The sequence below is a fragment of the Lepidochelys kempii genome, chromosome 14 (assembly GCF_965140285.1).
Source record: "Lepidochelys kempii isolate rLepKem1 chromosome 14, rLepKem1.hap1, whole genome shotgun sequence".
NCBI classification, from domain to species: Eukaryota; Metazoa; Chordata; order Testudines; family Cheloniidae; genus Lepidochelys; species Lepidochelys kempii.
The window spans coordinates 40,753,841-40,774,561 of NC_136393.1; the positions used below are offsets into that span (position 1 = coordinate 40,753,841).

At 55.0% G+C, this 20,721-nt stretch overlaps 1 protein-coding gene across 1 annotated transcript in view; it reads left to right on the forward strand.

Moving 5' to 3' along the window:
* The window catches only part of LOC140904638 (uncharacterized), an 819,798-nt gene that overhangs the window by 673,557 nt on the left and 125,520 nt on the right, over positions 1–20,721 (forward strand).

A 20,721-nucleotide genomic window follows, 5' to 3' on the forward strand; every position in this document is an offset into this window, starting at 1 on the left:
TACTGACTTCGCTCGTGCTTTTTCTGTAGCCTGTTGTAAACCTAGGTAAATATCTGGATGAGTTGATGTCTCCCCGGGAAGACCTCTGCATACGGCCAGGAGTACATGTACCCCTGATTGAGAACCAGTGGTCTACAGAATAGTTCACCAAAGGGGGCATGTGAGGTCTGTATCAAGGGCCAGTAGCCCAATGGTCACCATAATCGGAGCAAGACCTCTGTGCGGATACTATGTAAGGAGCTGTGTCTCGAGACGGACAATGATGCCTTTAAGGTCTTGGAGTTAAGGCAGGTCACGGGAGGTGATGTACCCCAGATGCTCCTTTCAGACAGGAGGCAACTGAGGTTACCTCCCTGACTGGCCATCTGTGTATTCTGTGCCTGCCGTAGGATGTCTCTTTGCCACTGAGCCAGGTGTAAAATTAGAGTGCAAAATCCACAAAAAAGGGAAATCTACAGGAAGAAACTAACAGTAGGGGGCTGTGTGTGTGTCCATCTGTGGTGTTGAAGCATAAAGACAAAGGATCGGTCTGATCTCTCTCGGTGTGCAGAGACCTACTGGATCCGTCCCCTCGGAGACAAACTGACCGTACGCATGTCTCAAGAAAGAAGGGTCCGAGCCTGCCTGGCTGTGAAGTGCTGCAAGGATTTCGGGTGAGCTGTACTTGGTTAGACAGGAGAATACCTTGTTAGTTCGGTCTAGGCTCTAGAACACATGTTATGACTTTGTTATATGTAACCATTTGTTTCCAACACTTCCACTTGACTCTTGGCTTTGTTGAACTGAGGGGTGATTTCGCTGTGAGCCTATGGCAGCGCTGTGTGTTAAGTGGAGCAGTGATCTGAGCTGGACCTGGTAAGCTGGGGCCGAGGATGTTACTGTTCCTTTGGAAATAGTGAATCTGTGAATCCTGCCAGTGCCCAGGGGACCAGGGACTGGACACTCCAGACAGATGCTCAGAGGGCTTGAGGGCAGAGTGGGCCTATTGCTACCCTGCAGTGACAGCAGGCCCAGCAGCGAGTGCGTGTGGCCAGTGGAGTGGGGGAGCTGACCCCTGGCAGGCACAGACAAGGCTCCCTCAGGCAAAGGACAGGTGGTAGCGAGGTGCCTCCCAGCCCTGGGTACCCTGGGAAGCATTGCAGGGTATTAACTTACTGCAGGTTTGGGGCAGTTAAAAATGACACCCCAAGGCCCCAGCCCAGTGAGGAGGACCGAGGAGAGGAACTGTGACTGCGCGGGGCACCTGAGTCCCGGCACCACCCAGAGTTCTGCTCTGCCTAAAGCCCCAGTCCCGCCCCGTGAGTAGGGCTTTACCAAATTCATGACCATGAAAAATGCATCACAGCCTGTGAAATCTGGTCTCCCCTGTGAAATCTGTCTCGCGGGGGGGCGGGAAATATGTCCCAGTACTGCCCCCCTTATGTCTACGCTGCCTTCAGAGCTGGGCGGCCAAAGAGCAGCAGCTGCTGGGGGGGGGGGAGGGCCAACCTTATGGGTGGGTGACGTGGGCAACTGCCCCGAGCGCGGTGGTCACGAGGGAACCCCGCCCCCCGCCAGCTCCAGGCCCTTTTAACCTCAGTGCTGGACCCTGGAACGGGGGAGGGGCAGGTTTGGCAGGGTCCCGGGCAGGGGCTCCTACTGTGTGCCAGGCTCTAGATGCAAGTTCGGGCTGGGCTGGGGAGGAACAGGACCTCGTCCCCTCCATGGGCTGCTCCCAGGGTCAGATCAGAGCCACCGCCAGGAACCTTCCCCAGCAGCAGAAAGCTCCGTGGCTGCCGGCCGGGAGCCCAGCTCTGAAGGTCGCACCACTGCCAGGAGCAGTGCCGATGTAAGGGGAGCAATACCGTGACACCCTTCCCCCAATAGCCTTGAAACCCGCCCCCCCCCCTTGACCCTCTTCTGGGATGGGATCCACACAGTTACAACAGGGGGTGACATTTCAGATTGAAATAGCTAAAACTGTGAAATTTAAAAGACTTTAAAAAATCTCATGACCATGAAATTTACTAAACTGGATGGGTGAATTTGGTAGGGCCCTACCCAGGAGACTAAACAGGGAGTACTTCACATTACAGCTACACAAATGTGGATCTTCAGTTGCACTGTTTATATCAGGGCCGCTTCTTTCTGGCAGATCCATTTGAGATCCGCGGCACACGTCTCAGACAGAACCTGGCTGCCTTTTATCCACCCGCAGCTGTTCCCAGCAGCAGAGCCTGAGAAGCTGTAGAGTGAGAGAGAGTCCGTGTCACTGTGGGTCCCTGTAACAAGGAAAGGCCCATGGGTGAGTGTTTCCTCCCCCTCACCCTAATGCGAGGCTTGGCTCTGGTGTTGTCCTTCATCTCTAACTTTCCTGTAAAACGAGGCCAATATCTAGATGAGTTGACCTACTCCTCAGAAGACTTCTGATTACCCCAGGGATACATGTACCCCTGCTTGAGAACCACAGAGTTAGGGGGTCTGGAGCAAGGACCATACGAGGCTGAATCCCATGGGGTCGGTGACCTGGTACTTGTTCATTGGAAGCGCCACCTTGATCTCCTGCATCCCAGCTTTCCTTTAAAAACAAAGTCTCATGGGTGAGAGGAAACCTGCACCGTGCAACCTGGGTAACAGGACAGCTGCAGGGAGCTGAGGATTTGTCCCGATGAACAGTTAGGGCTGGATTCACAAAGGGACTTAAGAGGCTAATGGCCACTTCAGGCACCTCTGTCTCTCGGAGTGGGAAGTTCCTTGGAGAATTCCACTGGGTGGGAGACTCAGCTGTGAAGGGAGGGGGCAGGCAGCAGCATCTCATCAACCCAAGATAGGAATAACTGGAGCAATGTTCCTTTTACATGGAGCCTCAGCTCTTTGGAACCTCTGCAAACGCTTTAGCCACGTGTTTAACTCCATCACAGGAGTAGCCTTGGATCACAGGGGGAGGGCTCAGGTGCGTACGTGTTTGCAGGACGGCAGGGCAAAGCGGATGTGAAGTGCCGCTGTCTGGATTTGGGAGCCTGCCTGCACACCGAACTCACTAGGCGCTGGGTGCATGACTGCAAGGCACTGGGCCGGGGAAAGTCAGCCCTGGGTAGTTATTTTGAGTAGAAAACCAGAGCCACTTCTGGGGTCTTTCAGCTTCTAATGCCCTTTCCCTTCTGCAGCTGGATTTCAGCCTATGGTAAAATCCCTCTCAATGCCAAGTCAGTGCCATAAATCACTGGACTGGGTGCAAGAATCAGTAGGCGACGTTCTCTGGCCTGGGTTAGGCCAGGGCTCAGACTAAATTATTCTTCCCAAAACGTTTAAAAGCTGAACCCCCTCCTCAAGACAAAGAAACCAATCGTACCCCTCACCCATCAGCAATCTGTTAGCGACCATACCCCCTCATTTTCATGTACTCGTCTTCAAACCCCACTCTTCCCACCATGGCTAGCCCTTCCCCACGCTTCAGGAGACGCTGGAGTAGATGATCATAACCATCCCCTCTAACCTTAAGACGTGAGGGACCCCATCCTGGAGCATCTTAAAAATCACAGTTCCCAGACTCTGGAACAGGGGCTGCTTTGCCGGGCTCACCTTTCTCCCTCCGTCAGGTTAGCCGATGGGGATAATGAGCCTGGAGATCTCATTCCCGCTGCTCTGAGTGGTGACCATGTGCACACGACCCAACTCAGCTCTTACTGTATCCCAGGAACGTCTTCATCTTCTGGGATCCTCATGGCAGCAGTGGGATGATTTAACGGACTCCCTTAGTCATGGGGCCTTTCTCTCTCTTTAGTTTCAGAGCCAGCGTCCTGGAATCGTCTCATGGTGCGTGGAGTGGTGGCAGTGGTGGGGGTGCTAGTCTCACTATACGAATGTGGGTTTTGGAAAGGTAGAGGGAAAGTGTTTGCCTACTCGTGACTCGTCTTCAGGAAGCTGCTGACTCATCCCTCCCAGCAGCCTGGAAGTCCGCAGGATTCACAAGAATCTGAGCTCCCCGCAGTGCGTGACAAGGATGGGGCCCAGGCCCAGGGAACCAGAAACAGGAATCGAGACCCAGCCCTGGAGAATGGGGAAGGAGATCTGCTCATGGAGGACAGATGCTTGACCCAGGAACCCAGAGGAAGGGATCCATTAGGTGGGGACACGGGTGTGGCCCAGGAAACTGGAGTAGCATTGCCAATCCTCCAGGATGACCGGGAGTCTGCAGGAATTAAAGATTAATTTAATTCAGGCCTGGGTGTTTCTCTGTGTAATGTGACCTCAGTGCTCCTGAGGAGAGCCATTGTTTATAAATGTTTCAGTAGCAGACATAGTTATCATTCATGGACAGACAGACATTTATTGATAATTAGAACTGGTCAAAAATAGCGGGGGTGGAGAGGGTCATGAAAATTGAAGAAGAAACCACTTCCCCCCATATTCTTGAAACTTATTTGCAAATGTTTTTAATGATCAAATTCTGATTAGTTTTGGTGGGAAAAATGCCAAATTCTCTCTCAAGTGGGCAGAGAAATCCAAAATGTTTTTTTTTAAACGGGAACTTTTTTCAAATGATCAATGTAATCCCAAGTGGCATTTCTAGTTAAAAGGTTGCATTGTCAGTGAAAAACCATTTTGAACCAGCTCTATTACTGTATAACAAGATGAGTTTATTTGTCATGCTGCATTGTTTGGGCCAAGTTCCAAGTGGTATTTCAGCTTTTGCACCGCTCTTCTCTTCTTGCGTCTGCCCCTCTCATAAACTGTGGCCTTAATCTCAGCCCTGGAAACCATTACGTGCATGTTTAACTTTAATGACTGCTGTGAATAATTCCATTTCAATGGGACAACTCTGAGGTCGAGTTTACGCTACGGCCCTATATCGGTAACTACGTCATATATTTAATTTTCTTTCTTTTATATGTGAAAGTTATTGAGAGGTGAAAGCAGGTAAAATACATGAACAGGTTCGGACAGTCCAAGTTTGTCAGTGCAAAGTGACAGCAGAGATGTGGTATCTGCTAGTTTTCCATAAGTCTCTCAGGGTTTCCCAGGATAACTTTGGGGATCTCTGTCTTGCATCGGAAATGTTCCCTGAAAGTGTCCAAACAGCTCAGAGATACAGAACCATTCCCTGGATCCATTCTTATAGCTGTCTTCCCCGGAAAGCAGTCTGGCAAGTGTTCCTGTCAGCTCATTGCTAGGTTATCTGCCAAAACAATAGAGTTTTCAGGTGCCTAAGTAGCCCTTTGAATCATGGTGAAATTATTCTCCCCGTCACCACCAAAATTTGAAATGGTGCCCCTGAGTGCACAGTACCCTACCGTGCTCCCCTGTAGGAGCTGCATTAACAGGCAACTCTGCAAGTTCTCTGCATGCCTCTCCAAGTGACCCCCACGCCTCTCCATTTCCTTGGCCACATGGATCCTGTCCCCATGCTGGCGGCTAATCCAGAAAAAGGGGGAAAGAGCTCACCACTGCGACCACCTGAGGGATGTGTTGGGGTGAGATCAGCTGGTCAAAGCAGGCAATAGGGACAGAATCGGAGACTTGAAGCTCCTCGAGTGACCTCTCACCTTTCCAGACCTGCCCTTCAATCAGACACAGCCATTGTAAAGTTGAATGTGATAGTAACTAGACCCATTTTAAACCCTTCACCACACAAGACAAAGCCCATAGGATTCATCATGAACTATTTATTTCTCCTCCCCTGGATTCCTGCAGCCACCAGCCACCTTGGAGCTTTCCCTCGTCTCTCCCAGGCTATGCTCACTTGATGGCAGGAGCTCAGCGGAGGATCCAGCTTTGCTCTTTCGCTTCCATTCTTCACATCTTTGGGTGGCTGCATTTGCAGCTGAGCAACCTGATGGAAACACTGAGTCCTCTGTCTCGGCAGGCAGGCCCAGCCGCGAAAGCCAAAGACTCCCTGAACTCTCAGGAGTGGAGGCTTGGCCCATAGGGTAGGGTTACCATATTTGAATTTTCAAAAAAGAGGACACTCCGGGGGGGGAGGGGGGAGTTATAGCCCTAACCCCTATCTACTCTTTCCCACTTCCTGCCCCCTGACTGCCCCCCACAGAACTGCTAACCCCTCCAACCTCTGCTGCTCCTTGTCCCCTGATCGCCACCCCCCCGGACCCCGCCCTCTGTCTAAGCCTTCCTTCTTCCTGTCTCCTCCTTAGACCCCCCCACCCTAACTGCCCCCCTAGAACTTCCCCCCGTACCTGTCCCCTGACTGCCCCGCCCCCTATCCGCACCCCCACCCCCTGACAGACCCCCAGGTCTCCCACACCTATCCAACCACTCCCTGTCCCCTGACTGCCCCCGCAGAACCCCCGACCCATCTAACCCCCCCTGCTCCCTGTCCCATGTCTCCCCCGACCCCTCTCCATATGCCCACCCCCTGACAGGCTCCCCACAGAACCCCTGACCCATCCAACACCTCCTGCTCCCTGTCCCCTGACTGTCCCTTGGGACCCCATGCCCCTTCTCCAGCCCCCCGGCCCCCGTACCCTGCTGCTCAGAGCAGTGTGTCTCGGGTGCGGAGCCAGACACAGTGCCGCGCTCCCCTGCAGAGCACACAGCTCCCCAACCTCTGCCCCCAGAGTGCTTCATTGGGAGCGAAATCCCGGCCCTCTGGAGAGTTTTACAAATTCCTCCCGGAGGGCGATTTAAAACCCCAAAACCCGGACATGTCCGGGAAAATCCGGACGCACGGTAACCCGACCACAGGCAACTCCAGGATCTGCAGCTGCTGCCACCTCTATGGTGATTCCTCCGACCCATCACCAACCAGCTCTTCCCCATTCTGCCACCCGGCCCCACGGTCTGATCGTGCAGGAGAACAGAAACCCTTTGGGACAGCAGGAGAATCTCCTCAATGCCGCACTCTTTGCATGGCTTCCCGCGGTCACCGGGAAACACGACTACCCTGCCCCAGGAGTCTCTCAAGGAGCTGCCCGCGCAGTCACTGGGCACCCACTCGTAATGGTCTCAGGCAGTGGCATTGCAGAGGGAGCAGAGCAGACATCCCTTCCGTGACTTCCTGAATTGCTGCCAGGACTGATTCTCCTCTGCACTAGGGAGAGTCCCAGAGGAAAAGCAGCTGTGGTGGGGGAGGGGGTAAGACAAGCTCTCCCCCTGAGCTCTTGACTAGCAGGCAAGCAGGACTCTGGGAGCCAGGGATCGGTGTGTCTTGCTGGGAGAGCAGAGCTGGAGAGCAGAAAAGGGCCCTGGAGGAATTGTAGAAAAGTCAGTGTCACGGCCGAGTCATGGGCAGCCAGATCTAGTGTTCAGAGGCAGAGTCCACACTCATGAGACAGGAGTCGAGAGTCAGCTGGGTCAGGACACTGGAAGAGCAGAAGCAAAAGACCAAATTGTGTTCAGCACCTCAAATCAGATGAGTCACCCCGAATCCGGATGCCAGGAAATCAAGCCTGGGGAGTGGGAGCAGGAACAGCCAACACACGGTCCAGAGGGGGCGGGTGGGAGCTCGGGTGTTCAGACAGCTTCTTGTTCCTGCTGCTGGTTTAAGGAGGTCCTGGGGGCCGATTAGCTGCTCTGGGACTCTGCCAACAGAGCCTCAAACTGGGTCTGGACTTCATCAGTCCTAGGTAAGCAGTTTCTTGTAGGCTTCCAGGTGGCTTGCTGGAGGGTGGCTGCTCCCAGGAACCCTGCAGACCTGGGTTAATGACCCATGGGTCATGACAGTGAGTGATCTCTCCCCGCTCAAACCTCCTGCACGAAACAGTCTCCAGGGTCCCGGACTCATCCTCTGAGAATAAAAAAACACAGTCACGATGACAAATAGGCTATGGAACAGGAGCCCCCTCTTTGTTGCAACAACCCCAAGTGCCCAGAAGAGTGGACGGTTCTTACCTCCAGGAGATGCCTGGGATCTTCCATCTAAGCCTCACTGGGACCCCTGTTTCTTGGTCTGACAGGATGAGATCATCTGTCCCCACTGCTCCCTGCGCTGGGCTGGTTGCAGCACACATCTGTGTAAGAGGCTGGGCCAGAGAGATGTTACAATCAGGGTCCAGGAAGCCCAGAAGGAGAACAGAGGGTCTGAAACCAGAAGACGAAGCAATCAAATCCGCGGATTCGACAGAGAAGTTTTGTGCCCTACAGGGACATCAAAGAAGGTCTGTTAGGAAAGCTGAGATGTTAGTCTGGAAACAGCTAAGGCAAAGATTGTGACTTGTTAACGTTCAGTTTAAGTCACTACAAAGTGTGTTGTGTTTTCTTTGTCTGTTTGAAATTTGTCTTTTTCTCTTGCTTAGTTTCACTTAAATCTCTTCTTTGTTACTGTGCTTCCCAAAGCACCTCAGCCTTGTGTGTTTGAGTGAAGTGTGAGCCTCGTGTCACCGCTTTCTAGCTGGGCTAGCAACCCCACTGATACTCACTCTTGCAGTTTTTTGGCAGAGAACTCAACCCTGCAACCAGGTGACTGGCCTTTACTCCACTCCTTCCTGGGTCGTGCTCCTTCCAAACAAAGTCCAAAAATGTCTTGAGCAGAAACAAGGCCTTCCACCCTCGGGGGGAGTTCTTCCTCCGCCTGATTTCAGCTCGGCCTGCCCTTCTTGGGTTTCTATGGTCTTCTGTGTCCCCTTCCTTAGGGACGGTGAGCGAACCCAGTCCTACCCTGGACTCCAGGTTTTGGCCCAAGGCCGTCGACTGAACAGCTCGCTCTGCTTCTGGACTTTTGATGCTGTTTTCCCTTGTTTCCTCTCAGGTGGGGCTCACTTGGTCATCAATTTGGCCTAGCCCCAGGCTTGGCAGCCATAGGCCAAGCCACCCTGTTAGATACCCTCCTCCTTCAAATCCGGTCCAGCCCGGCTGACAGGTTTGCTGAGGGGATGGTGAAACCCCATTGCTGATCAGAAGGAGGTCAGAGTCTGTTCTCTAGGAGCTGAAGGTCCGTTTGTCCTGCTGCGGGAAGTGGAGCTGGAGAGCGGAGAAGTTAGGTGAAAGACACTGCATGATGGAGTTGGAGACTGAGGGATGGGAGCCTCCTCCCAGAAACTCTCCCAGGAGAACAGGTCTGAGGAGTTCTCTGGGGAGTCGCTTGCTAGTAAAAAAACAAGGGTGGCACATTGATGGAGATGTCTCTGTCCCAGGGATGGGGGAAGCTCCCAGCCAGGCTATGCAGCAGGGATCCCATTTCTCCCCCAAGAAACCCAGATGCCCAAAGAAGTCAATGGCTCTTACCTCCATGAGGGAGTGGGGTCTTCCCTCTCAGCCTCTTTGAGAACTACCACTGCTCGGTTTCCTCGGAAAAGGGACCTGCCCCCACTGCTCCCTGAGGTGGTTCAGCTTCTGACTGCAGCCATCTGGGAGGCTGTCACACACCCCAGGGCCTAGAAGACGCGGGGGGAGGAGGCTCCTCTTTATGTCAGACTCTGAGAGCCCAAAGAAGAATAAAGGGCAGAAGATGAAGCTAGCCCTGAGCATCTGTTTCATCCTCACCTCCGCAAATGTGGAACTTCCTGAGCTTCAGTTGGGCAGACAGTCTGTAGCCCTGAAACAAAGGTCTTTCTGCGCCATATGGGGCAGGAAGATCTCTGCCTGGGAGCACGGGGAATGGGATGGGGGTGAGATCAAGGAAAGAGGGGAGGGATATGGGTGGGAGGGAAAGAGCTCCTGCCCCAGATGGAGGAATTTGGGGGGCCAAGGGAAGGACCCGGCTCCACAGAGGGGGCAGAGAATTTCTGTGAGTGCCAGGGGCCTCCATTTCCGCTTCCACTAGCCCCGCATTTACAGTGAGACAGAGCAGTACCTGCAGCAGGGAGCGGGACTTGCTGAACAGGAAGGGGAACCTTTAAGAGCATCAGACGAGCCACAGCCCTTGCAGCGCCTCGGGCATCTGGTGCAAGTGCCTGATGATGTGGAGCTGGCCCATGACCTTGGCTGTGACATCCTCGTGCTGCAGGGGAACGAGAACATGTCAGAGACGGGAGACACTCCCCAGGAATCAGGGAGAATTAAGGGCACCTGGAACCAGCACCATCATTTCCACCCAGCAGCTGCTCATGTCTGAGTGGTGTATTCAACCTCCTGACGCCCAGGATGGAGGCTTGCTGTCCTCTCTAGTGACCTCCAGTGCCAACCCCCCTCCTTGTCGGGTGAGCTTCTGCCACCTCCCCATCACTGCCCCTGACAGCTGTTCCACCTCCAACCCACCTGGGGACACCGCTCAAGTTCGTAGAACCCTCTCCTCCACCCCTACCTCCATCCCCACCCAGGTAGGGCAGGGAGGGGGCTCTAGCAGGGTGGCGGGGGGCAGGAGGGATTCTGGCAGCAGTGAAGTGGGATGGGGAGAGGTTGAGACCTTTCCCCAAGTCACCCTAGTGACAAAAGCTGAAGCCACAGGATGGCAGCCCTGGTGAACGAGGCAGGTCAGTAGCCCCTGCTGACTGAATCCTCCCAATCTCTCGAAAGCGGGTCTAGCCCTACTAGCAGCAAGACCCGCTTCCCACGCCCATGTGCCTCAGCCCTTCCTGCTCGGTCACCATCACCAGTCAGTCCTTGGCTTCCCAGGCTGCCGGGGAAGGGAGCAACTCTCGATGGTGGCTCAGGTGACATGGACACTAGGCTATGGGGAAATGGGGGCAGCTCTGTGGGGCAGGAAAGGTTCCCAGAGGGCTCTTAGGGGACTCTCCTGTCCTTTCCAGGAGTGATAGCAGAGCACCACATCCTAAGAAGAGAAGTCCATGAAGTCCAGAAGTCCCCACTAGGCTCCTTGCCACCAGGCCAGCGAAAGGCGATAGGATGGGAATGAGGCCCTGGCCCCCACCCCAAGCTCCTGAGTCGATTGCAGCTGCTTACCGTGACCCCCATCAGTTGCTGGGCTTCCCCCAGGAGGGAGTAGACAAGCACCAGCCCAGCCTGGCTGACACGCAGCACGGGGTCGTGGATAGCCAGCACTGCTGTCTGAAGGAAGGATCTTTTCTGACCGATGGAGAAGAATTTTCCAAAGACCTAAAACCAAGAGGACACGGGACTCGAGCAGATTGGCCAGAGCCAGCCTCCAAGTCCTGGCGGTACAATGGCGTCTAGTGCCCCAAAGGGCGGGGAAGAGAGCTGCTGTGGCCAAGGAAGTTCATTCCCCAGGAGGCTTTCAGGGTCCCAGGGCTCAGGGAAACCCCTTTATTAAAAGGTCGCAGATGATGAGGGACCAAAGACTCTAGTGGCTCTTTTGGGAGGGCAATTTCTGGCAGGGGCCAGGATGGGCTGGAAATGGATCTCTAATGTGTGTGAGCAGGCCCACTCTGCTGTGCAGGGCACAGAGATGACAGGGGACCCTGTGTTGCTTCCAGCAGAGAGCTCTCCTGCACCTCAGCGGCTAGAGGAGTGTGTGTGTGTGTTGTGTGGGGCGAGGGGGTTGGAGCTGACAAACCAAAGGTCTCTTCACCCCAGGTTAGTGATTTCTCTCGTTGCTGGGAATGGCCTCTGCATCTCCTTGGTTTCTTCACAGGGAATCCAACCTGCAGCCTGACAAGGACAAGGAGACTCATGGCCCAGTCCCCATCCCAGACGCTCCTCGGAGACATTTCTTCCGTGGCAGCCATTCAGCTTGTGTGAGGCGGGACAAGCTCACACAGTCTCTCTCACGGGGCGTCTGTGGAGCAGCGTTCTGTCCATGCCCTTGTCGATCCAGGAGCCGCTCCAGGGCCTCCTCTGTGATGTTGTGGCAATCACCCATTTCACCTTTGACTCCAGGCTGGGGGCACTGTGTTACGGTGTGTTCGAAGGATTGGATATTCTCACCACAGTTGTGAGACGGGGCCGGGGGGTGTCTTTGATTTTCTATTTGTGCAGCAAGTCGCCGCAACTTGGTGTCAGTGACAATGTGCTTCTTTGGAACAGTGACTGAGGTCCAGATACTCTGCCATTCCCTGGCAGGGCTGGAGACATGAGGGGGGCGCATGTGGTCCATATTGGCTCTGGAGCTCACTATGTCCCCTACCCAGTTCCCAGGTTGGGGCATTCTGCTTCCTGACCGGCAATGGAATTGGGCAAAGCCCACCTCCTTTCTCTGCTTCTACAGGGTGCAGGGAATTAAACAAGGGTCTGATCAAGCAATCGTGACTGACTGACTCAGGGCTCTCCTCTCAGACACTTGGGGATCAGCCAGGGGGACAAGGAGCAGAGATACACCCAGAGCCATAATCCTATATTAACTCACCCACCCGGGAATCTTCCTTATGCCACGGAGCAATTCAGCCATGTAAGACACTCAAATCACGGCAACTAGCGAGGTTCCAATGTGGGACCTTTAGCACCAGCCTGTCCCACTGGTTGCTGGATGAGGAACTCTGAGCTGGAAATAAGGAGTGGGCTCTTTTCCTGTCTCCAGGAGGCATCCACTGCAGGGAACCCAGTCAGCCACACCCCCTGAGCTGTGTCATGCCCTGGCACAGTGCCCTTACCTCCCCCACTCTGGCTGTATTCTTGTAGCCCAAGAGCCTCCTGTCCTGGTGCCAGTCATAGCACCAGAGATCTTCCGCATCATGTATGGTCAGCCCTGGAAGAGAGAGAGAGAGAGAGACTTTTCTCCTTCTGGTTGCAGTTTCTGTGTCCTTCCAATCCCATTGGTGGCTCCACAGTGGAGTGGAGAAGAACAGAGGCAGAGAGAGACTTGTCCTCCAGCTGGGGTCAGTCTGAGAGAAATGGTCTGGGGTCCCATTATCCACCTGTGGTCTTTCTCAGTCCCCTATTGAGTTCCGTGTCCCAGCTGGGTTCCTTACCCCTCTGTTGGAGCAGCAGTTGGTAGAGCCGGTAAGTCCCCTCCCTGGCCTGCCGGCTGATGTCCTTGTCTGGATCGCTGACAAATAGAGCCAGCTGGGCCACATGGTGCCCCATCCTAGGGAACTCGGCTGAGATCTAATGGAAGGGAGAGGAGAGGGGACTCCATTAGCATTTTCCTGTCAGCTCCCCTGGGCCAGAGGGCTCCTTCCCCTTAGCTCCTCTGGAGGAGATGCTGGGGGAGAGGAGCTTGAGATCGACCCTTCATTTGTTCTGCTGCCAAGGGAGCCCGGAGCTGCTTTGGGATGCCAAGCAGGGGTGGAGCATGGGCTCCTTAAAGGCCCAGGGACAACACTGAACCAGGACAAGAAGAACTTGACTCAAGCCGAGCTCAGTCCCTGCTCTGACTCTGCCTCCCTATGAAGAACCCTTCTAAGCCACAGCCCGGCAGCAGCAGATTCTGCAGCCCGTTGGAGCCAGCCCGCCTCCATCTGGAGAAAGCAAGCTGGGGTCGGAGGCCACTTACGTCAAACTCAGGGAGGGTGACTGTGTATCTCAGCAGGGCTGTGCTGCTCCTGATGGCCCTGGCTCGCTCCCGCGACACCCTGGACACGACCCACAAGTTGATATCCTGTGGGGAAAGGAGGCAGGTCAGACTCAGTGGCTAGATGCGTCTGCTTTGCAAATGAGCCCCCCACGCCCCCAGCCCCAGGGGCCTGAGACATTCTGCACAGGGGGGAATAGCTGAGGCCTTGATGGCAGAGCTTTAGAAGGGAATACTTTCCCACAGGACACAGCTTGTACCCTGCAGGTCACAACTTGTCAGCGTCTCTCTAGATTGGGAGAATGTTCGGGGTCGGGGCTGGTCCCCTCCTCCCAGAACTCCTGATTCCTGAACAGTTCACCAGAAAGGGGACTGAACCCTCGGCCCTTCCCTGCTATGAAAATCCTTGCGGGGATGGAGGGAGTGACTGAGAACACAATCCCCCCAGGAATTTCAGAGCAGATCAGAGGGAAGGGCTGATTCCCTGGGCTCCTCCTATTTCTCTCGGAAGGAGCGGAAGAAGCGTGTGCCTCTTCTCTGAGAACCATCTCCCAAATCTCATGGAGTGTGTGTGTTGGAGGGGTGGGGGAACGATGGGTTTTCAGACTCTCACTCCCCAAGACAGCCAGGAGCCCTGTGGTTAGTGCTCAGCAGAACCAGGCAGAGCTCTGGCTTGAAATCCCAGCTCTTTCCTCTGTCCCTCAAGAAGGAAGGACCTGACACTGCATTGCACTGACCTCCCCAACCAAGGACGGCCCACTGGGGACCCAGCTGGGAGGACACAGTAGAAAATGGATCTTCCAGTCTCTCCTTACCAGTCCCCCAAAGAGTTACAGTAAAATGGGGCTCACCTCCAAGATGAAGTGGAGCCTGTCTGTGTCTGGGGACTCTGCCAGCAGGTTCCCCAGCATGGCATCCAGGATCTCTGGGATGACTTTGTGCAGAGCCTGCAAAGCATGGGTCAGAGTTAGGGAACCTGGGCCTACACGTGCCACAGGATGGGAAGAGGGGTCTCTGGAAAGCACTGGGGAGACTCCAAACACATATCCTGGCCTCTCTCCTTCACATCGCATGGCAGGCAATTCACAAGAATTGATGACCCCTGGACCTTTGATCCATGAGCTTAGCAGGTCTCTGCAGAGGGCCTTGTAGGCAGAAGAGTATGAAACAGTCAAGTTGCTATGGATGGAAGCTGGGCTTCTGGATAAAACATGGCTCATGAAAGAAAGAAAGAAAGAAAGAAAGAAAGAAAGAAAGAAAGAAAGAAAGAAAGAAAGAAAGAAAGAAAGAAAGAAAGAAATCCCCCAGGGAGGGGTAATTTCTTCCCTGCTGGAGGGAAGGATCCAACCCTGCAGCTTGTTCCATCTCTGCTACCCCACCCCTAAATCTGGAGCTCCAGCGAATCAAGGGAGCAGGGACCAAGGACCACCCTGGAAAAGTAAGAGGATGGAGGAGGAGGAGGTACCTGGATGCCGGTGGCGTCCTTCTCCGTGCCCAGGGTGAAGACGGAGTGAAGGGCAGCTCGCAAGAGGTGGGTCTCTAGGGCTGGCTCCAGGGCAGGTTTCATGGTGCTGGCAAGAGAGAGGAGCTGGTATTAGACTGTGCAGTACGGGGGTGGGACTGTCGCCAACACGGACACCAAGCCACAGGGATAGAGGCACAGGCTGGCGAGAATGGAAACTGAGGCACTTAGCTAGGGAATGACAAGGCCAAGGCTTCCCAGACAGACAGTGGCAGGACAGGAGTAGCTCCTGTTCCCTGGAGCCTGCTGCCTCTCCTGTATCTGAGCCCGGGAGTGAGCCCCTCCCCAAGGCCCCTGTCATGTTATGGAAGTGAAAAGAAGAGCCCTGCCAGGAGAGAGTGACCCTTCCCACCCCACCATCTCTGCCAGAGGCGCCACTCTTGGGAGGTGACCTGGGAGGGACAGTGACGGTGACTCCCAGCCTTGGGCCTGAGCAGCACTGGGGTGAGGGGAGCCGGCGGGGTGGGGGGATGGGGCTGTCTCGGTACCAGAGGTAGCCCACTGCAGCCAGGGAGTGGGCGAGGACGGCGCTGGGTGACGAGTCATCGGGAAGCTCCTCGATGAGCTCCTGTGAGACACGAAGGAGACAAAGGACCGTGTGAGATTCAGGCCCAACTGACACCTCCTAGTGAGGAGATGACACAGCCAGTGCCCCACATGGCCAACAGGATCCCCCACAACCTCCCACTCCCCCGATTCCTTCCTGCCCATCCGACTTGTCCCCCTTCCCAGATTCCTGTCCAGCTCATTCCCAATCCCCTTCTCTCCTCCTCCCTGTCAAAACTTCTTCCATTTAGCCCCATCCCGATGACCAATCTGGGACCATGTGATTCCTTGTCCCCCACTCTCAGCTGCCCTCCGGCCCCACAATTCCCCCCCTGCCCACTACCCACCAATCTCAGAATTTCTCCCTTCTCTTCTCCCAAGTCTTCAGCCCCAGCAATCCCTGCCCTCTGCTGCCCCCTCCAACAGTACCCAGCCCCCACCCATTAGCCCGGCCATACCCCTGCCAATCCCATGTCTCTCTCCTCTTGCCAGCTGCCGTATGGCATGTCTCACTCACCACGATCCTCTTCACCACAGCCGCCTTGCAGCAGTGCGGCTCCAGCGTGTCCTCCCCTCTCTTCCGTGCAGCCAGACATGCGGGGTAGATGGCCTGAAGGAACAGGAGCTGCTGCCCCTCATCCTGGACCCACCAGAAGTGGGGTATAGTGAGAGAGAACCTGTTAGCGAGGGACCTTCCTGCCCCACCCAAACCAGCTCCAGGGCTCAGGCCTCAATGGGAGATTGTGGGGACCCGCCGATTGTCCAAATCCCCCACCACTCCTACACAAGCAGGATCAGGAACTGGGACAGTGCCTGTGGGGGGAGACGACCTCGGCTGTTGTGGGACAAAGACCCCCAACTGGGGGTCCCACATCATGGATGTAAAAGGGCCCCATTAGGGGTGGTGGATCAGGAGGGACAAGACCCTCGGCAGGGGGTGGGGATGCTGGGAAGGGACAGGGCAATCTTGGTTCCAGCCCAAGTGGGGAACATTTGTACCTTATCTCTGCACTGGAGCTGCTCTCGGATGACCTTGAGAGCAGCTTTATCTTTGGCCACGTCCATCCCTTCCTCCTGCTCTGAATCCAGGGGGGTCCCTGCACCAGGGAGGGAAGGACAGGGGCATGGTGGGCAGAGCAGGATTCAAGACCCCCCTTCCCACCTCAGGCCCCCAGGGCAGATCGGGCCCCAAACCTCCCTCTCAGGGATGCCTTCAACCCCCAACAGCTGCCGAAGCCCAGAGCAGAGCCCCCCTCCCCTGCCCAGGACTCCAGGGGAGGTGCCTGTTCCCCCCGCCCGGAGCAGCAAGGACCAACTGGCAGCAGCTCTTCACGCCCCCACCCCCAGGTCCCCGTGCGGAAGGGGCAGCTGTGTGATGGCTGCTGCTGTCCGTGGGGTTCGCGGGGCTCAGGCCAGACACCTGGGCTGGGGACCCCCCCCTCGTATCCCTGGGAGAGCGTCTGGGCCCAGGGTGTTCACATCCCGTCCTCACCCCTCCCTCAGCCCAGCCTGGCTCCTCACCTGGAACAAAGCAGTGGCCTCCATCGGCCTGGCTGCTGCCAGAGGCCCAGGTGCTGCCGCGGTCCCAGGCTGAGCTGCCGGTGCTGGGACAGGGACCTTCCCCCTCCTGGCCGGCGGGGGCTGGAAGGGCCTCAGAGAGCGGGCAGGGTGAGGCCTCCTGATGGGAAGGAGGGCTGGGCTCCTGGGGCCGCTGCTGCCCACACAACAAGCCCCAGAGCCACCCTGCCCGGCGCCCCTCCTGGGCTGGGTCCTGTCTGCCAAACCGCAGCCTGGGCCAGCTCCACTGGGGCCTGGTCGGGGCCGCTCCCAGCTCGGCGCCTGCGCCGGGAGCCGGGGTCCTTTTCCAGAAGGCCGGGCACTTCCGCCGTCTGGCCTGGACGGGACCTGCTTCCCCGCCAGCGGGGACGCAGGGCTTGCTCGGCCCCTTGGGAAGACGGCAGCTGCTTCCCTCAGACTCTGGGGCCACCTGCAGAGCCTTCCTCCGCAACATCCGCAGGAGCCTGGCCATCCTGGAACCAAGCGGGGAGCAAGGGTGAGTCTGGGCTCAAGGCAGCCTTTCACTCCTGGGCCTTTTCCGTCCCTCCTCCTCCCTCCTCCAACCACAGCAGCCCCCTCTGCCCCCACAGGAGTGCAGGGAGTGCCATCTACACACATGGGCAGGAGTTCATTGCATGATCTGCTCCCAACGTTCCCCCTCGTAATCCCTGCTGCTGCAATAGCCAGGAACTCTCATCCTTTTCCAGCAATGGGGTCAGTCCCAAAGACCATTGGTTACTCTGGACAAGCAGCCCCCTCCTATCTTCCTAGGCCACTCTCCCGTCCAGGCTAGAGAAGGAACAGAATCCAGGAGTACAGACTTCTCCTGGGAAACCATTCCCAACGTCAAAGTCACAAAAACCCTAGGCACAGGAAGACCAGGGCCCTCCTCGTTCCCCATTGATTTCCAGGCTCAGCACCTCACAGGGTCTGGCCCAACTCAGAGACTCTCAGCCTGGGGACCAGTGTCCCACAAGGGAAGGGCTGGTAGCCCCATTGCTGGAACCTTTCCAAACACACTGGAGATGGCTCTGGAGAAGCCCCTGCCTGGCCTAAGAGTGAGGGGCTCTTGGGGGTTGTTTGCAAATGAAATCCCCCTTTGGAGATAGTCTCTCCCCCTGTTTCTGCCTCTCCCCACTCAGACAGGGGAAGCCACCGAGGAACCCGAATGCCACTTACTTGCTCTCAGTGATGGTATGATGGATGGCGGATGTTCAGGGTCAGCAGACGTCCCTCGCCCTCCTCCTCACTCTCCAAGCCCAAGGCAGGCTGGAGAGGGTTGTGACCTCAGGAGTTACCCTGCCCAGCCAGCAGGCAGGGTGATGACACGAGGGCGATCGACTGGCTGTGAAAACAAGAGTCTGTCTTATTGCCAAGGGACGGAGAAACTCAGCCAGCAGGAGGAGGGTGCAGAACACTGCCCTCGTGCAGAGATGACAGCGCCTCCAGGATCCTGACATGCTAGCACTTTACACACCTTCCTGGAGTCTCCCAACCCCGCTGGGCTGTAGTGATGGGACCCCAACCCTACTCTAGGCAAACGGGCCTCAGCTACTGGCTCAAGGTCACACCGAGTGTCAGAGCCATGGATGGACCCCTTCACTAACCACTGCCGCACACTCCCTCCCACAGCTGGCAATTGCAACCAGGCCCTAATGTCTGGTCCCCCTGCCTTTGAGAGGGAGGGTCACTCTTGCTTCCATTGCTGCCTCTTGATCTGTGGGACTTTGGGCAAGTTGCTCCCCCTCTCTATGGCTCTCTGGGACTCACATCCCTGAATGGGCTTTAAAAAAGACAATGGTTAAAGTTTGACCCCAACTAGTTCTTGTTTCTTGAGACGAGCCATTTTAGCAAAGTTTAGAAGTCTTGACATTCAACACCTGGAAACATCCCTTTCTCCTTCGCAGACGGCCTTAACATCCCTTATCTCACCCAGGCTCCCTGCTGCTTGGAGTTAGAGAATTGACCCTGTTCCCATTGGACCTACCCAAGATGTCACATAGCAAAGCAGTTGATGGAGCCAGAAAGAGAAGACAACAGTCCTGACTCCTGTTCTAACTAACAGACAACAACCCCCCGGAGGCAGGGATAAAGCCCAGGAAATAAGGTGTGAACATTTGCATGGAAACCGTTTTCTGTCAGAAAATCCATTCAGACGAAACCACTTTGTTTCTTGAAATCGTAACAAGTAGGAGGAAAATTCTTTGCAAAAATATTTGTTTGCAAAAAAAGAGCATCTTCTCTCCGTCACAGTGCATTAAACTGTCTCGTCGTACACAAAGGGAAGACACTGTGCTCTAGAAAATTAGATGAGATGCTTCAGTCTGAGCTAAGTAGTTGCTGTTCTTCACAATTTCAAAACAATAAAATACAAATCAAATCAAATATTAGGTCATAATCTGCTATGGCTCAGTGTTATAGGACACCCCCTAGTCTGCACTGCTCCGAGTGACACTCTTCAGTGGATCCCCAGCATCCACCCATGGCGAGGTAGGTGGGAGAGGATTGTTATTCGTTCTTGACAGAAGGAGAAACGAAGGCTGAGAAAGGAGCAGTGACTTGTCTTAGCTGATGCAGCCAGTCAGTAGCAGAGTTGCTCTCAAATGAGCTACAGACCAACAATTGTTCCTAGTAATTATTCAGCAATTATTTCAGAAGAATTGGAATGTTCGAGAGGATCATGAACTGCTCTGAGACAATGATTGGAGAGCAGTGTCCACATTGGTCAAACATCTAACTGGTTGTGACTTATTTGCTTAGTATTTTGCTTATTTGCTCATAAAAGAGAACAATGAAGACCAGAGTTTCTTCCCTGTCAATAGCCCCCTCCTCAGACAATCAAGGTTGAGATTTTGAGGAGTGGGAGGCTAAGGGCTCTCATCAAATAGCCCAAAGAATGGCCCTGGTCACCACCGAGGGGATCACTCTCAGAGCACTAGTCCAGTCTCACCTCTCTGTGAGGGCCTCCCACAACCCCCCTGGCCTCAGCTCCACCCACAGAGCTCCTGGTGGTGGGAGGAGAGCAGAGGAATAGGACAAAGGAAGCAAGAAGAGAAAGGTAGGAGGGACAGAGGAAAAGGGAAAACAAAAAGGAGAAACCCCAATGTCCCCAGTAATTCTAAGGGACAAAGTCCTAGGTCGGAAATAAAATACTGCCCCCACAATCTAATGTTTTCCTTTCCTAAAAATCAGCCAGCACCTCATGGATCAGACTGAGAAGGTTCCAAACTTCTCCGAGGCTCTTACCTTCTTTACAGGGATGTCTGTTTTCTCGCAAAACCACAAAAAGAATAGGAGAAAACTCTGAAGAGGGTCCTCCTTGCTCTCACGTATGTGCAAGTGAATGCTCTCTCAGTCCTCCAGGAGAGACCTCGAGAAGGAGACGTGCTGAAGCAAAGCCACAGGGATCTCCGAGGTGGCCCCTGTCCTGCACCCCTGTCCTGCCTGGCTGATGTCAAGATCTCTCTGTGAGATCATCGCCGCCCCACCACCTTTGTCCAATAGGCTGAGGTCCTGCCAAAGGCCCTTGTGATGTCACTGCCACACCCACCCCTCCCCTGCAGTGCTGATGTCCTGCCCCTGTCCAGCCACACTGGATGTTTGAGCTGCTTCCCCTGGATCACCCCACTCAATGAGCGTTCATTGTGGGCTCAAGCCCAACACAGTAAAACATCAGAGGCTTCTCCCCATGCTACGCTCAGTTTTTCATAAATTAGCAGACTTTATGGACAGAAGAGACAATTAGAGCATGTCATCTGACCCCCTGCACATCACATGCTTTCTGTAGAGCATAGGAGCTAATTTTTGACTACAAACGTTCCAGAAAGGCATCTAGTCTTCATTAGAAGACATCAAG